Genomic DNA, 18,106 nt, shown 5'->3' with positions numbered 1-18,106 from the left:
AGCCCAGTAGAAACATTGCTGGATCAAAAGGTATGCACAGTTTGATAGCCATTTGGCCATAGTTCCAAATTGCTCTCCAGAATAGTTGAATCCATTCCCAATTCCATCAGCAATGTATTTGTGTCCCCTTTTTTCAACATCCTTTACAACATTTCTCATTGTCTTTTCCTGTCTCCTTAGAGAATCTGAGAGGTGTATGTAATGATACCTTAGAGGTGTCTTAATTTGCATTTTTCTGTTCAGTAGTTATTTAAAACACTTTTTCATATGACTAGAAATTGTTTTAATTTCTTCATCTCAAAATTGTCTGCTCACATCCTTTGACCATTTATCAATTGGAGAATGTCTTGAATTCTTATAAATTTGAGTCAATTCTCTATGTAATGTAAAAATTAGGCCTTTATCAGAACCTTTAAATGTAATAATGTTTTCCCAGTTTAGTGCTTCCCTTCTAAATCTTGTCTACTTTGATTTAGCTTGTATAAAAACATTTAATTTAATTTAATCAAAATTATCTATTTTTTCTTCAAAAATGATTTTCAGTTCTTCTCTGGCTATATATTCCTTCCTTCTCCACAGATCTGAGAGATAAATTTTGTTTTGTTCTTTAGTTTACTTATAATATCACTCTATGTCCAAATCATGAATCCATTTTGACCTTATCTTGGCGTAGGGTATTAGATGTGAGTCAATGCCTAGTTTCAGCCATACTAGTTTCTAATTTTCCTAGCAGTTTTTACCAATACCAAGTTTTTATCCCCAAAAGCTAGGGTTTAGGCATTTGTGAAACTCTAGGTTGTGATAGTCATTGATTATTTTGTCCTAATCATTGATTATTTTGAACCTAATCTATTCCACTGATCTATTCCACATTATTTCTTAGCCAATATGAAATGGTTTTCATGACCTCTGCTTTGTAAAATAGTTTTAGATCTGATACAATTAAGCCATCTTCCTTTGTATTTTTTCATTATTTCCCTTGAAATTCTTCACCTCTTGTTCTTCCAGATAATTTTTTTTTTAGATCTGTAAGACAATTACTTGGAAGGTTTTTTTTGGTATGGCACTGAATAAGTAGATTCATTTAGGTAGTATTATCATTTTTTTTTCTGCTCAGCCTATCCATGAGCACTTTGTATTTTTCCAATTGATAAGATCTGACTTTATTTATGTGGAAAGTGTTTTGTATTTGTCATATAGTTCCTGACTTTGCCTTGACTGATAGACTTCCAAATATTTTATATTATTGACAGTAATTTTGAATGAAATTTCTCTTTGTATCTCTTGCTTCTGGACTTTGTTGGTAATATTAAAAAAAATTCTCATGATTTATGTAGATTTCTTTTGTATCCAGCAATTTTGCTAAAGTTGTGAATTTTTTCTAGTAGTCTTTTAATTGATTCTCTAGGGTTCTTTTAGGATACCATCATATCACCTGCAAATAGTGATAATTTAGTTTCCTCATTACCAACTCTAATTCTTTTAATCTCTTTTTCTTCTGTAATTGCCAAAGCTAATAATTCAAATACAATATTGAATAGTAATGGTGATAATCAGCAACGTTGTTTCATCCCAGATCTTACTGGGAATGGTTCTAGCTTGTCCCCATTACATAGGATGCTTGGTGATGGTTCTAAATAGATGTTATTGATCATTTTAAGGAAAAGTCCATTTATTCCTATACTTGCTAGTATTTTAATAGTAATGGATATTGTATTTTATCTAATGCTTTTTCTGCAACTTTTGAGATAATCATATTATTTTGGTTAGTTTGATTATTGATATAATCAATTATACTAATGATTTTCCTTATATTGAACTAGCCCATCTTAAATATTTTTTTTTTCCTGTGGCAATTGGGGTTAAGTTACTTGTATGGCCAAAAAAATTGAAACTATTTCTAACCATATGAGATGCTCCAAGTCATTATTAATCAGAGAAATGCAAATTAAGACAACTTTGAGATACTACTACACACCTTTCAGATTGGCTAAAATGACAGGGAAAGAATGTTGGAGGGGACGTGGGAAAACTGAGACATTGATACATTGTTGATGAAATTGTGAATACATCCAGTCATTCTGGAGAGCAATTTGGAACTATGCTCAAAAAGCTATCAAACTGTACATACCCTGTGACCAACCAGTGTTACTACTTGGCTTATATCCCAAAGAGATTTTAAAAAAGGGAAATGTGCAAGAATGTTTGTGGCAGCCCTCTTTGTAGTGACCAGAAAGTGGAAACTGAGTGGATGCCCATCAATTGGAGAATGGCTGAATAAATTATGGTATATGAATATTATGGAATATTATTGTTCTGTAAGAAATGAACAGCAGGATGATTTCAGAAAGGCCTGGAGAGACTTACATGAACTAATGCTGAGTGAAATGAGCAGGATCAGATCATTATATACTTCAACAACAATACTATATGATGATCAATTCTGATGATCGTGGCCCCCTTCAACAATGAAATGAACCAAATCAGTTCCATTAGAGCAGTAATGAATTGAACCAACTACACCCAGTGAAAGAATTCTGGGAGATGACTATGAACCACTACACAGAATTCCCAATCCCTCTATTTTTGTCCACCTGCATTTTTGATTTTCTTCACAAGCTAACTGTACTAAGTCCAACTCTTTATACAGCAAACTAACTGTTTGGACATGTATACTTATATTATATTTAACTTATATTTTAACATAGTTAATATGTATTGGTCAATCTGCCATCTGGGGGAAGGGTTGGGGGAAAGAGGGGAAAAAGTTGGAACAAAAGAATTTGCAACTGTCAATACTGAAAAATTACCTATGCATATATCTTGTAAATAAAAAGCTATACAAAGTTACTTGTCTGGGGTCAGATAGCCATCTTTATCCCTATTCTCTCTATTGGTTTTATAAGGAATGGGTGATGTATTTTCTCAAAAAATTTTTCCGCGTCTATTGTGATTATTACATAATATCTGTTGGTTTTGTACTTGATATGGTTGATTATGGTAATGGTTTTTATGCTATTGACCCAGCGCTGCAATTCTGGTATAAATCATAGTTGGTCATAGTGTTATTATTCTGCTGATAAATTGCTGTAATCTATTTGTTAATATTTTATTACATTTTTTGGATCAATATTCATTAGGGAGTTTGGTCTGTAATGTTCTTTCATTGTTTTGACCCTTCTGGATTTAGGTATTGGTGCTATATTTGTGTCACAGAAGGAATTTGGCAACACTCCTTCATTAACAATTTTTCCAAGTAGTTTATATAGTATTCAAATTAATTTTTTTTAAATGTTTGGTAGAATTTACTTATCAATTTGTCTGGCTTTGAAGACATTTTCTTAAAGTGTTCATTAATTACTTGTTTGATTTCTTTTTCTAAAATGGTACTATTTAAGCATTGCATTTCCACTTCAGTTAAATTGAGCAATTTATATTTTTGTAAATATTCATCCATTTCAGTTAAATTTTCAGACTTGCTGCCATATAGGTGGGCAAAATAGCTACTACTTATTCCTTGAATTTTCTTTTGTTGTTGTTGGTGGTAAATTTACACTTTTCATTTTTGATGCTGGTAATTTTTTTCCTTTTATTTTTCTGATCAAATTAACCAAAGATTCATCTATTTTGTTAGTTTTTTTTTTCATAAAAAAACAACCTTTTTTGTTTATTAGTTCAATAATTTTCTTTTCTTGTTTTCAATTTTTAAATTTTTTATTATAGCTTTTTATTAACAAAACATATGCATGGGTAATTTTTCAACACTGACCCTTGCAAAACCTTCTGTTCCAAATTTTCCCTCCTTCCCCCAACCCTTTCCCTATGTGGCAGGTATTCCAATACATATTAAAATATACATTAAGTCCAATATATGTATACATATTCATGCAATTATCTTGCTGCATAAGAAAAATCAGATCTAGAAAGGAAAAAAAAAAAAAACCTGAGAGGAAAACAAAAATGCAAGCAAAAAACAACAGAAAGAGTGGAAATGCTATTTTGTGGTCCACACTCAGTTCCTACAGTCCTCTCTCTGTGTGTAGATGTCTCTCTTCATTATTGTGGTTCAATAATTTTCTTAGTTTTTTTTGTATTAATTTCTCCTTTGAGTTTCAAAATGTCTAATTTGGTCTTTAAATGGAAGTTTTTAATTTGCTCTTTTTCTAGCTTTGTCAGTTGTATACTTAATTCATTGATTTCCTACTCTATTTTATTTAGGTAGGTTTTCAGAGAGAGAAAATTTCCTTTAAGAACTGTTTTGGAGGGGCAGAGCCAAGATAGCAGAAAGGACACACATGTCTATCTAAGCTCTTCCTTAACCTCAGACTACTTTTTTTATGCAATGGCCTTGGAATTAGTGCTTGATTGTCAAAACACAAAAATATTGGGAGTACAAAACAGTACCAAAAGAAGATAATCCCGAAAATTGCCAGAAAAGGTCATGCTGCTCATGAGCAGGAACACTTAGATAGTTAGACCAGGTACAGTGTCAGGCAAGTTGGCAATAAGAGCATGGAAGGCAGCTCACGTTGAACAGACCAGAAGGGAGTGGGGTGTTGTCTCAGCTAGGGAAAATTTTGGGGGGAGAACTTTACCACAATGTGGCTACTTTGCTCTGGCAGCAAGCCAGTAGATCAGCAGAGAAGCTACAAATACAGGGGGTAAAGATTATAACTCCAAAACACTAGAGTCTTTGAAGACCTGGCCACACCCACCCAGCCCTGGGAGGAACTCAGCATGATCTCAGCATGCAACTGCTGATCATAGCACAGAGGCTGAACACAGCATAGATACTAATTCCAGTACATATGCTGATCCCAGGACAACTACTCTTGACTCACTGCTGCTTCACTGCTACTTGCTGTTGTCTGTAGAGGAAGCTTTGTAATACCATACTGCCCCCAAAACAGACTGCATTTGTGTTTTTGGTTTTTGTTTTGGTTTTGTTTTGTTTTGGTTTGGTTTTGGTTTCTTTTTTGTAAAAATGAGTAAAAAGTTAAAGTGGGTGCTAATTACAGATAATTTCTATACTGCAAAAGAGTAGACTTCAGACTCTGAGGAGACTAAAAACAGATTGTCTGTATATGAAACCTCAAAGGGGATATGATCTGGTCTCCACCACACAAAGCTCTCATAGAAGAAATTTAAAAGGCTCTTAAAAAGAACACCATGAAGCTTTGCAAGAGGGTCTAGATAAGTCAAGTTACTCATTAAAAGATAGAGTGGATAAAGAAATCAGCTCCCTGAAAAACAGAATTAGTGAATTGGAAAAAGAAAATAGCTCTCTAAAAAATAAAATTGGCAAAATGGAAAAAAATTCTACAGAACAAAACAACTCATTTAAAAACTCAATGGGACAATTACAGAAAGAAATTTAAAAAGTAAATGAAGTAAATAATTCATTAAAAATAAGAAATGAACAAATGGAAATGAATGACTCGAGAAGACACCAAAAACCAGTCAAGCAAACCACCCCCCCCCCAAAAAAAAAGAAAAGAAAAAGAAAGAGAAATAAAAAAAAATAGAAAAAAATGTTAAATACCTACTTGGGAAAACAACAGACCTAGAAAATAGATCTAGGAGAGATAATCTGAGGATTATTGGACTTTCTGATTATGGGTGTGCCACATGCAATATAAACAGATAATGGATCTGCATATACTTCTAACCATTTTGCACACTTTTGTGCACAGCATCCGATTTTATATACTACTGGCATACCTTTTAATCCTCAAGGACAGGCAATAATAGAGAGGAGAAACAGAGACATCAAGATGCTCCTCCAAAAACAAAAGAAAGGGGAAGCCACAGGTAACCCTAGAGAACTTCTAAATTTAGCTATCTATAATAGACCATTATATATTTTTAAAATTTTTGCTAAAGATGTGCTAGCTCTGGCAGACAGGTTTTATAACCCACCAGAAGGGCAGTGTCCAGTGCAAGCAGCTCCACTATCTTTAGATAATCTTCAGGTGATGTGGAGAGATCCAGAAAGTAGTGAATGAAAGGGACCAGATAGGTTAACTGCTTGGGGGAGAGGGTTTGCTTGTATCTCTACAGATGAAGAAGGAATCAGATGGGTGCCAATGAGTTATATTCATCTTCTCCATCAGAGAGAGACAGAAAAAGAGAAAAACCTTGAAACAAAGAAGAAGACCTAAGAAACATCTGACACTGAAAGAGCATGGCTGAGAATAAGACTGTTACAGAACATCAAAATCCTCAGGAATCACTGGATTCCCTGAGACATGATAAAACTGATACAGAACTTCAAAGCTAGCAGGAATTATTGGATTCTCTGACACATGAATAAGGGACAATAGATTGGTTTTTGGATTATTTCTAGGATTTATGCACCTATTTCTTGACTTATATAATTCTCATGTTGATGTTGTTTGTTATGTAATAACTCCCATATTGATGGATTTATGTATATCTGTTTCAAGTGAGACCTTTTCAGAAACCCACTAATCTGGTTTGATTCCTTATTTTTCTTTGGTTTTCTTCTCCCTTCCTGAGACATCAGGGAGGGCATGATCTCCTTTTTTGGTGTTTTCACCCCTTTTTTGAGGAGTCAGAGAAGGTGCGATCACCTCCTTTTTGGGATTTTCACCTGGTTGGGAAATCAGGGAGAGTGTGATCACTTTATGTTCTAAAAGAAAAGGAAGTGGGAGATGTTATGGTCTAGAATTCTGAAACAAGGATTCTTACAAGGTGTTAAGTCAGTAGAATTGATGATACAATGGTTATCTAGTTTTGCACGGTGATTAATAGTTCTCTAAGTTCAGTATGATTGATTTAGTCTTACAAAAAAAATCATGATTTCCTAATGATATAATGATTGGTTTATACTCAGTGTAGAGCAGGGATCTTCAAACTACATCCTGCAGGCCAGATGCAGCAGCTGAGGATGTTTATCCCCCTCACCCAGGGCTATGAAGTTTCTTTATTTAAAGGCCCACAAAACAAAGTTTTTGTTTTTACTATAGTCCAGCCCTCCAACATTCTGAGGGACAGTGAACTGGTCCCCTCTTTAAAAAGTTTGAGATTCCTTGGTGTAGAGCATATAAGCTGGGACTCAGAGCTAGCGAAGACAAGCAGACTGGAGGCAGGAGCTCAAGTTCTCGGAGCCAAGGAGAGAGAGGTTCATTTCCATCTTCCTCAGCCTTGTAGTGGCTGGCCTATCCTCCTGCTCCCCCCACTGTAACCAAGTCCCCTCAGAAGGCCACAAGAAAGCTAGCTGAGCACCAGGTGAAGGAGATAATAAAGACTTTTGGACTTTAATACCTGACTATTCTCATAGAGATTAATGTGCTGAAAAAAAACAGTACCCAAGACCTCCAGAAACCAACCAAGAACATTATAAAATATGATAAAAAAGGATCTAGACATTATTTTTTTAGGAAATCATCAAAGAGAACTGCCCAAATATTATAAAAATGAAGGGTAAAATAGACATTGAAAGAATCGATCAATCACTTTGTAAAAGAGATCCCAAAATGAAAACTACAAGAAATATTGTGGCTAAATTCCAGAACTATTAGACAAGGAAAAAATACTTCAAACAGCTGAGGGAAAAAAAAAATTCAAATACAGAAGAGCCACAATGAAGATTACTCAGGATCTAGCAGGATCCACATTAAAGGATCAAAGGACCTGGAATCTGATATTCTGAAAGGCTAAGGAATTTGGTATGCAGCCAAGTATAGCGCACCCCGCCAAACTGAGCATTTTCTTCCAGGGAAGAAGATGGACATTCAATGAAATTGGTGAATTCCATCTATTTCTGATGAAAAAATAGGAACTAAACAAAAAGTTTGACCTCCAAATATAGGACTCAGGAGAAACATAAAAAGGTAAAAAGAAATCTTGAGAACTATATTTCCATTATGAATATACATAAGGAATGCATGTATAATTTGGTTTTACTGTTATGATATAAAAAAAGCTAACAGTGAAAAGAAATTGTATCAGAAAAAGGGGAAAGTGGAGATACTACAACTCATGAAGAGGCAAAAGAAATCAATTATATCTGAGGGAATGAATGGAGTGGGATGAACATAGTGTGAATTTTACACTCACCAGAATTGGCTCAAAGATTAAATATTAGACTTATTCAACTTACAGAGAAACTTCTCTCACCTCATTGAAAAGTGGGAGGAGAAAAGGAAAAAGGGAAGGAATAAGCTAAACAGAAGAGAATACAGAAATTGTAAAGGAAAGGTTTAAGAAAAGGAGAGATAGTCAATAGTGGGGGAAAGTATCCTAAAGAGAGAGGACTAGTGGTTCTCATGAGTTTAATACTGGGGAGAGGAGTAAGGGGAAAAGGAAAGAGAAAAACATAATCTGGGGTCAATAATATGATAGGAAATACAAAATTAGTAATTTTAACCATAAATGTGAATGAGGTAAACTCCCCCATAAAGCAGAGGCTGTTAGCAGACTGGATTAAAGTCATAATCCTGCAATATTTTATTTACAGGAACACACTTGAAACAGGGAGATACATACCGAGAGGTAAAAGGCCAAAGCAAAATCTACTATGCTTCAGGTGAAGTCAAAAAAGCAGGGGTAGCCATCCTTATCTCAGATCAAGCAAAAGTTAAATTGATCTAATTAAAAGAGATAAAGATGGACACTATTAAGTAAGCACTACCCTTGCTAAACGATAGCATAGATAATGAAGCAATATCAATATTAAATATATATGCACCAAGTTGTATAACATCTAAATTCTTAAAGGAGCAGTTAAAAGAGTTGCAAGAAGAAATAGACAGCAAAACTATAATAGTGGGAGATCTCAACCTTGCACTCTCAGAACTAGATAAATCAAACCACAAAATAAATAAAAAGAAGTTAAAGAGGTAAATAGAACACTAGAAAAGTTAGATATGATTGATCTTTGGAGAAAACTGATTGGAGACAGAAAGAAGTACACTTTCTTTTCAGCAGTTCATGGAAACTATGCAAAAATTGACCATATATTTGGGCATAAAGACAAATACAAATGCAGAAATGCACAAGTAGTAAATGCAGTCTTTTCAGATCACAATCCAATAAAAATTACATTCAATAAAAAGCTAGGGGAAATAGACCAAGAATAATTGGAAACTAAATAATCTCATCCTAAAGAACGACTGAGTGAAACAGCAAATCATAGAAACAATTAATGTTTTCACCCAAGAGAATGACAATAATGAGATATCATACCAAAATGTGTGGGATGCAGCCAAAGCAGTAATGAGGAGAAATTTTATATCTCTAGAGGCCTACTTGAATAAAACAGAGAAAGAGAAAATCAATGAATTAGGCTTGCAATTAAAAAAAAAAAACTAGAAAAAGAGCAAATTAAGAAAAAAACCTAGTCAAACACTAATCTTGAAATTCTAAACATAAAAGGAGAGATTAATAAAATTTAAAGTAAAAAAAAACTATTGAATTAATAAATAAAACTAAGAATTGGTTCTATGAAAAAACCAACAAAATAGATAAATCCTTGATAAATTTGATTAATAAAAGGAAAGGGGAAAATCAAATTGTCAGTCTTAAAAATGAAAAAGGAGAACTTTCCACTAATGAAGAGGAAACTGGAGCATAATTAGGAGCTATTTTGTCCAATTTTATGATAATTTAAATTTGATAACTTAAATGAAATGGATGAATACCTTCAAAAATACAGATTGCCCAGGTTAACAGAGGAACAAGTAAATTGGTTAAACAATCCCATTTTAGAAAAAGAAAAAGAAGCTATTAATCAACTCCTTAAGAAAAAATCCAGAGGACTAGGTAGATTTGCATGTGAATTCCACCAAACATTTAAAGAACAATTAGCTCCAATGCTACATAAACTGTTTGAAAAATAGAGATTGAAGAAGTCCTACCAAATTCCTTTATGACATAGACATGGTACTGATACCTAAACCAGGTAGGATGAAAATAGAGAAAGAAAATTATAGACCAATCTCCCTAATGAACATTCATGCAAAAATCTTAAATAAAATGTTAGCAAAAAGATTGCAGAAAATCATTTTCAGGACAATACATTATGACCAAGTAGCATTTTTACCAGAAATGCAGGGCTGGTTCAATATTAGGAAAACCATTAACATTATTGAGTATATCAATAACCAAATTAACAAAAAAAAATATGATCATCTCAATAGTTACAGAAAAAAAGCATTTGATAAAATCCAACACCCATTCCTATTAAAAACACTAGAGAATATAGAAATAAATGGTTTTCTCCTTAAAATGATCAGTAGCATCTATTTAAAACTATCAGTAAGAATTATGTGATATGGGAATAAGCTGGAACCATTTCCAACAAGATCAGGGGTGAAACAAGGTTGCTGCCTAGCATCATTACTGTTCAACATTGTATTAGAAATGCTAGCTTTGGCAATAAGACATGAAAGAGAGATTAAATGAATTAGAGTAGGTAATGAGGAAACTAAATTACTACTCTTTGCAGATGACATGATGCTATACTTAGAGAACCCCAGAGATTCTACTAAAAAGCTATTAGAAATAATCCACAACTTTAGCAAAGTTTCAGGATACAAAAGAATTCCACATAAATCATCAGAACTTTTATACATAACTAACAAAATCCAACAGCAAGAGATACAAAGAGAAATTCCATTTAAAATAATTGTAGATAGAATAAAATATATAGGAATCTACCTGCCAAGGGAATGTCAGGAGCCATATGAGCAAAACTATGAAACACTTTCCACACAAATAAAGTCAGATCTAAACAATTGAAAAAATATTAATTACATTTAGATAGGCCAAGCGAATATATAAAGATGAAAATACTACCTAAACTCATCTGTTTATTTAGTGTTTCATTAATCAGACTCCCAAGAAACTATTTTAATGACCTAGAGAAAATAACAAAATTCATATGAAAGAACAAAAGGTCAAAAATTTCAAGGGAATTAATGAAAAAAAAAATCAAATGAAGTTGACCTAGCTGTACCTGATCCAAAACTAGATTATAAAGCAGTGGTCACCAAAGCCATTTGGTATTGGCTAAGAAATAGACTAGTTGATCAGTGAAATAGGTTAGGTTCACAGAACAAAATAGTCAATAACTATAGCAATCTAATATATGACAAACCCAAAGACCCCAATTTTTAGGATAAGAATTCATTATTTGACAAAACCTGCTGGGAAAACTGGAAATTAGTATGGCAGAAATTAGGCATGAACCCACACTTAACACTGTACACCAAGATAAGATCAAAATGGGTTCATGACTTAGGCATAAAGAATGAGATTATAAATAAATTAGAAGAACTTAGAATAGTTTACCTCTCAGACCTGTGGAGGAGGAAGGAATTCATGACTAAAGAAGAACTAAAGATCATTACCGATCACAAAATAGAAAATTTTAATTATATCAAGTTAAAAAGGTTTTGTACAAACAAAAATAATGCAGAGAAGATTAGAAGGGAAGCAATAAACTAGGAAAACATTTTCACGGTCAAAGGTTCTGATAAAGGCCTCATTTCCAAAATACATAGAGAATAGACTCTAATTTATAAGAAAGCAAGCCATTCTCCAATTGATAAATGGTCAGAAGACATGAATAAACAACTTTCAGATGATGAAATTGAAACTATTTCTATTCATATGATAGTGTGTTCCAAATCATTATTCATCAGAGAAATGTAAATTAAGGCAACTCTGAGATACCACTATACCCCTGTCAGATTGGCTTAAATGACAGGAAAAGACAATGATTGTTGGAGGGGATGCAGGAAAACTGGGACACTGATGCATTGTTGATGAAGCTGTGAATGGATCCCACCATTCTAGAGAACAATTTGGAACTGTGCTCAAAAAGTTATTTAACTGTGCATACCCTTTGTTCTAGCAGTGTTACTACTGGGCTTATATCCCAAAGAGATATTAAAGAAGGGGAAAGGACCTGTGTTTGCAGCAATGTTTGTAGCAGCCCTTTTTTGTAGTGGCTAGAAAGCAGAAATTGAATGGATTCCCATCAATTGGAGAATGGCTGAGTAAATTATGGTATGGGATTGTTATGGAATATTATTGCTCTATAAGAAATAACCAGCAGGATGACTACAGAGAAGCTTGGAGAGTCTTACATGAACTGATGTTAAGTGAAATGACCATAACCAGGACATCATTATACACTTCAACAACAATACTATATGAAGATCAATTCTGATGGACATGGCTATCTTTGGCAATGAAGGGATCCAATACTGATCCAATTGATTAGTGATGAACAGAAACAGCTATACCCAGTGAAAGAACACTGAGAAAGGAGTGTGAATTGCTTGAATTTTTTCTTTTGTTTTCAGGTTATTTTTACCTTTCTAAATCCAATTTTTCTTGTGTAACAAAAGAACTGTATAAATATGTACACATATATTGTGTTTTAGATATGCTTTAACATGAACTGAGACACTAATGCATTGTTGGTGGAGTTGTGAACGAATCCAACCATTCTGGAGAGCAATCTGGAATTATGCCCAAAAAATTATCAAATTGTGCATACCCTTTGATCCAGCAGTGTTCCTATTGGGCTTATACCCCAAAGAGATACTAAAGAAGGGAAAGGGACCTGTATGTGCCAAAATGTTTGTAGCAGCCCTATTTGTAGTGGCTAGAAACTGGAAAATGAATGGATACCCATCAGTTGGAGAATGGCTGGGTAAATTGTGGTATATGAATGTTATGGAATATTATTGTTCTGTAAGAAATGACCAGCAGGATGAATACAGAGAGGACTGGCGAGACTTACATGAACTGATGCTAAGTGAAATGAGCAGAACCAGGAGATCATTATACACTTCGACAACGATATTGTATGAGGACATATTTTGATGGAAGTGGATTTCTTTGATAAAGAGACCTAACTGAGTTTCAATTGATAAATGACGGACAAAAGCAGCTGCACCCAAAGAAAGAACACTGGGAAACGAATGTGAACTATCTGCATTTTTGTTTTTCTTCCCGGGTTATTTATACCTTCTGAATCCAATTCTCCCTATGCAACAAGAGAACTGTTCGGTTCTGCAAACATATATTGTATCTAGGATATACTACAACATATCCAACATATAAAGGACTGCTTGCCATCTAGGGGAGAGGGTGGAGGGAGGGAGGGAAAAAAAAATTGGAACAGAAACGAGTGCAAAGGATAATGTTGTAAAAAAAAAAAAAAATTACCCTGGCATGGATTCTGTCAATATAAAGTAATTATTAAATAAAAATTTAAAAAAAAAAAAGATATGCTTTAACATGTTTAACATGTATGAGACTGTCTGCCATCTAGGGGAGAGGATGGAAAGAAGGAAGGGAAAAGGTGGAGCAGAAGTGATTGTACAGGTCAATGTTGAAAAATTACCCATGCATATATTCCGTAATAAAAAAGAAAGAAAAATTACCGCTGCATATGTTTTATAAATAAAAAGTTATAATAAGTAAAAAAAAATATAAAATATCTGTTAAAATTAATTTTAAAAAATGTTAATCAAAAAAAATAATTATTTTGGCTGCATTCCATAGGTTTTGGTGTGTTGTTTCATTATTTTATTTTTCTTGGATGAAATTATGGATTATTTCTATGATTTGTTGTTGACTTATTCATTCTTTAGAATTATATTATTTAATTTCCAATTGATTTTTAATGTATCTTTCCCTTGGCCTTTATTGTATATAATTTTTATTGTATTGTGGCCTGAAGAGAAACTATTTACTATTTCTGTCTTTTTTCATTTTATTGTGAGGTTTTTAATGCCCTAAAATAAGGTTCATTTTTGTGTAGATGCTGCACATGGCTGAGAAAAAGGTGTATTCTTTTTGGTCCCTATTCGATTTTCTTCAGAAATCTATCATATATAAATTTTGTAAGATTCTGTTAAATCTCCTAGTTTCCTTTTTGTTTATTTTGAGATCAGAATTGCTACCCCTGCTTTTTTTCCCTGTCAACTGAAGCATAATAAATTCTGTTTCAGCCTTTTTTCTTTAATCTTTATATGTCTCTCTGTATCAAATGTTCTTCTTGTAAACAATATATTGTAGAAATTTCTTTTTTGATCCACTTTGCTATTCCCTTCTGTTTTATGGGAGCGTTCATCCCATTCACAGTAACAGTTATGATTACCAGCTCTGTATTTTTCTGAATCCTATTTTCAGGATATACTTTTGTATATGCTGTCCTTAGTTCTGTATTTTTTAGCCACCCCACCCACTATCTTATCTCATATCACCCCTCCCCCTTTCTCTTATTGGATTTAACCACTCCACCAGCTACCTTATCTTCTATCAACTTTACACCCCACCCCCACCTTCTTTCACCTATCTTTATAATGTTTCTGTTCTACTTTCTATCCTGTTACTTCCTTTTATTCTCCTCTTTCTCCTCCTATTTCTTTATAGGGTTAGGTACATTTCTAAACCCAACTGAATGATTAAATTATTCTTTCTTAAAGCCAAAAATAATGAGATCAAGTTTCAGACAATGTTCTTCTCCCTCCCTTCTTTCCTTTGATTGTAATAGGTCTTTTGCATCTCTCTATGTAAACTAATTGTCCCTTTATTCTGCCCCTTTCCTCTTTTTCCCAGTACAGACCTTTTCATATCCTTTAATTTCCTTATTCTTTGATGTCACCACATCACAAACCCTTCACAACCACACCCTCAGTTCACATTGTGTTCCCCTTTACCTGCCCAATGACAGATACAGTTCTTAAGAGTTACAGATATTGTGTTCTTATCTAGGAATGTAAACAGTTTAACCTTGTGTGTGTATGTATATAATGTTTTCTCTGTTTGCCTTTTTTATGGTTCTCTTGAGTCCTATAAAATTTTCTGCATAGTTCTGGTTTTTTCAATGCAAATGATTAAAAGTCTCTTACTTCATTGAAGCTCCATCTCCTCCCCTGAAAGGTGATGCTAAGTCTCACTAGGTAGTTAATTCTTGGTTGTAATCCTTTGTCTTCCAGAATATGGTATTCCAAGCCCTCCCATCCTTTATTGTAGAAGCTGCCAGATCTGGATAATCTTGACTCCTTGATATTTGAATTGTTTTTGTTTGGCAACTTGCAGTTTTTTTTTTCCCTTAAATTTTAGTTTTTGAGGTTCACAGCAATGGTACCTGGGGTTTTCTTGGTAAGATCTCTTTCTAGAGTTGATTGATGGATTCTTTCTATAAGTATTTCACCCTCTGTTTCTAGAATATTGGGAGCAGTTTTCCTTATTGACCTCTTGTAGAATGTGATCCATTCCCCCCTTTTAATGTCTTTTTTTTTTTTTTTGGTTGTGCCCTTCAGGTAGGCCAATAATTTTTAAATTGTCTCTTCCAGATTATTTTCCAGTTCACTGTTTTGCCAATGAGATATGTGACATTTTCTTTCATTTTTTTTTCCATTATTTTTAGTTTGTTTGATTCTTGCTGTCTGACAAAGTCATTAGCTTCCATTTTCCCTATTATCATTTTTAATGTGTGATTTTTTTCAGTTATCTTTTGTATTTCATTTTTCCATTTGGCTTATTCTATTTTTTAAGAAGTTGTTTTCTTCAGATAATTTTTTTTTCCTTTTTTTTTCCCAACTGTTGACTCTCTCATCCATACCTCTCATTTCTTTTCTAATTTTTTTTCTTCTAGCTCTCTTATATTGCATTTTGAAATCTTCTATGAGCATTTTCAAGAAGCCTCTTTCCACTTGAAACCAATTTATCTCACTCTTTGAGATTTCTTTTGTGGGCATTCTGTCCTTGCTTAAATTTGTATTCTGATTTGCCCTGTTACCATAATAACTTTCTATGGTCAAAGTTCTTTTCTGTTTCTTGCTCACTTTTTACCCTTATTTTTTGGTATTTCCTCTTTTTTTTTTCTTTTTTACTTTTAAGATAGTTCTGCTCCTAGGGTAAAGGTGGAGCTGTTCCAAGCTTCCTGTGCTTCTCTGAGCATTGACTTTAAATACAGGGACCCCTTGTGCTTGTAGAGGGCAGCTTTGCCTGCTCTGTTTAGGAAACAGAGCCTGATTTTCAAGAATTTGCCTTTTGAACTATAACTGGAAGCTGCCCAACTGATTTGCTCTTCTACTAAGCCAGGACTGAGGGTCTTAGTTACTGCTTTGCTATAATTAAGCCCCTCTCATTGGCTTTTCAAAGAGTCTATCTAACCTGGGCTGAAAACTCTTTTCATCCCAGTGAGACTGGCCTTTCTTGAAGTTTTTCTGTTTATCTTGAATAGGAGAGTGGTTTAATTTCATCAGACTCTGATCAGATGCTTGGTTTCATTCATTTTTTGAGGGAAACTGGGAGACTTGGAGCAGCTTCTTAAATTTACTGTGCCATCTTAACTCTATCTCCAGGACTCCTGTCATTTCCTTGAACAATAATAGTCCATAACTTTCATGTAAAACAATTCATTTTGTTAATTCTGGAAGATCATTTATTTGTCTCCATTCCTTTGCTATCCCCAATGTGCTACTTCAAATATTTCACTGTATGTGATGACTTTCTTTTTATAAATGACATACTAAAGATATATGAGTACTATTGTAATCTCTCAGTCAAAGTAGATGGATATTTAAACACTTAATTTGCAAAATTCCACATTGATTGGCAAAAGCATTCACAACTCCATCAATAGAGCACTGGTTTGCCCATTTTTTCACTTTGTCACACTGATGAAAATGAGGTAAAATGAAAGGGCAGTTTTGATTTGCATTTCTCTTACTGTCATATGATTATTAATAATTTTCAATTTTTAGTTTGAAAACTATTTGTTCATGTCATTAGAATATTTATTTATTAGGGAATGACTCTTCATGTCAAATCTGTGTGTGTGTGTGTGGGAGGGATGTCTGTACATCTTGGATAACAAACTTTTATCTATGAAATTTGCTGTAAAAATGTTTTCTTCATTAGACTCCCTTCCCTTCTTATCAGAGATGCATCATTATTATTTATGCAGATGTTTTTAAATTTAATATAATTAAATCATTTATTTTAAATTTCAGAATTGCCTTTACCCCTAGTTTGATTAAGAATTTATCTCCTATTTGTGGCTGTGAAGGGTATGGTATCTATAGCTATATCCATATATATAATTTTTAATATTTAAAGTTCATATCCACTGTGGTGGAAATATATTAAGATGTTGGTATAAGCCTAATTTCTGCCTAACTATTTTTTACTTTTCCCAACAGATTTTATTGGACAAGGGTTCTCTTTCCTGTGTAGTTTGTTTTCTAGTTTGTCAAACACTGAATGATTTAGTGCAATTTTTTTTGTTTGTCTTTTAATTAATTATTTCTTTACATTTTAAGCAATACCTAATGGGTTTGATGACCCCCTGAAAGGGTTATTGCCTATTCATTTTTACTTTTTCTCATTATTTCCCTTGACTTTTTATATCTTTTATTCCTCTAGATAAAGTGGTTTATTACATTTATATATCTATATACATAGATATATAAATATGCATATTTATATATATTTGACAAAATGTTCATTTGATAGTTTTATCAGCATGACATTAAAATTGTAAATTAGCCCTAGTAGTATTGTTAATTTTATTATATTGCACAACCAAACAAGAGCTGAATTTTCTTTCAGTAATTTAAGTTTTCCATTATATTTAAATATGAAGTAATACTTTATATTTGAATCTATCTCCCAAAAAAAACATTAAATCTAGCATTTAGTACTTTTAATATGATTTTCTTTTCTTTTCTTTTATCATTTATTTTATTATCACTATATACATAATTACATTTGTTCACATTATTTTTCTTCCCATAATGTTTCAAGTTAGATGTAGGTTGTGGCATTAAAAACAATCTTATTGATACTTTTTGCTTGGCATATATTAGTTCCTTTATTATATTTCTATAGACATATTTCTTTGTGTGTGTGTGTTTATTGTCTGTAAATCTTTCATAAGATTTTTAATTTTTTTGATAACAAATAAATTCATGAAATTTATTGTGAAGATGTTTTTCCCATCAGACTCTGAATTCCTTCATGTTTTTGACTTTGCATTTCTAGTGCCTGGCAAATAGAGACTAAAACCCATTCTTATTGAGTTAAATTAAATTAAAATTTAATTGTTAGC

Source organism: Antechinus flavipes, chromosome 1, assembly GCF_016432865.1.
Source record: "Antechinus flavipes isolate AdamAnt ecotype Samford, QLD, Australia chromosome 1, AdamAnt_v2, whole genome shotgun sequence".
Lineage (NCBI taxonomy): Eukaryota > Metazoa > Chordata > Mammalia > Dasyuromorphia > Dasyuridae > Antechinus > Antechinus flavipes.
This window is presented reverse-complemented; position numbering follows the sequence as displayed.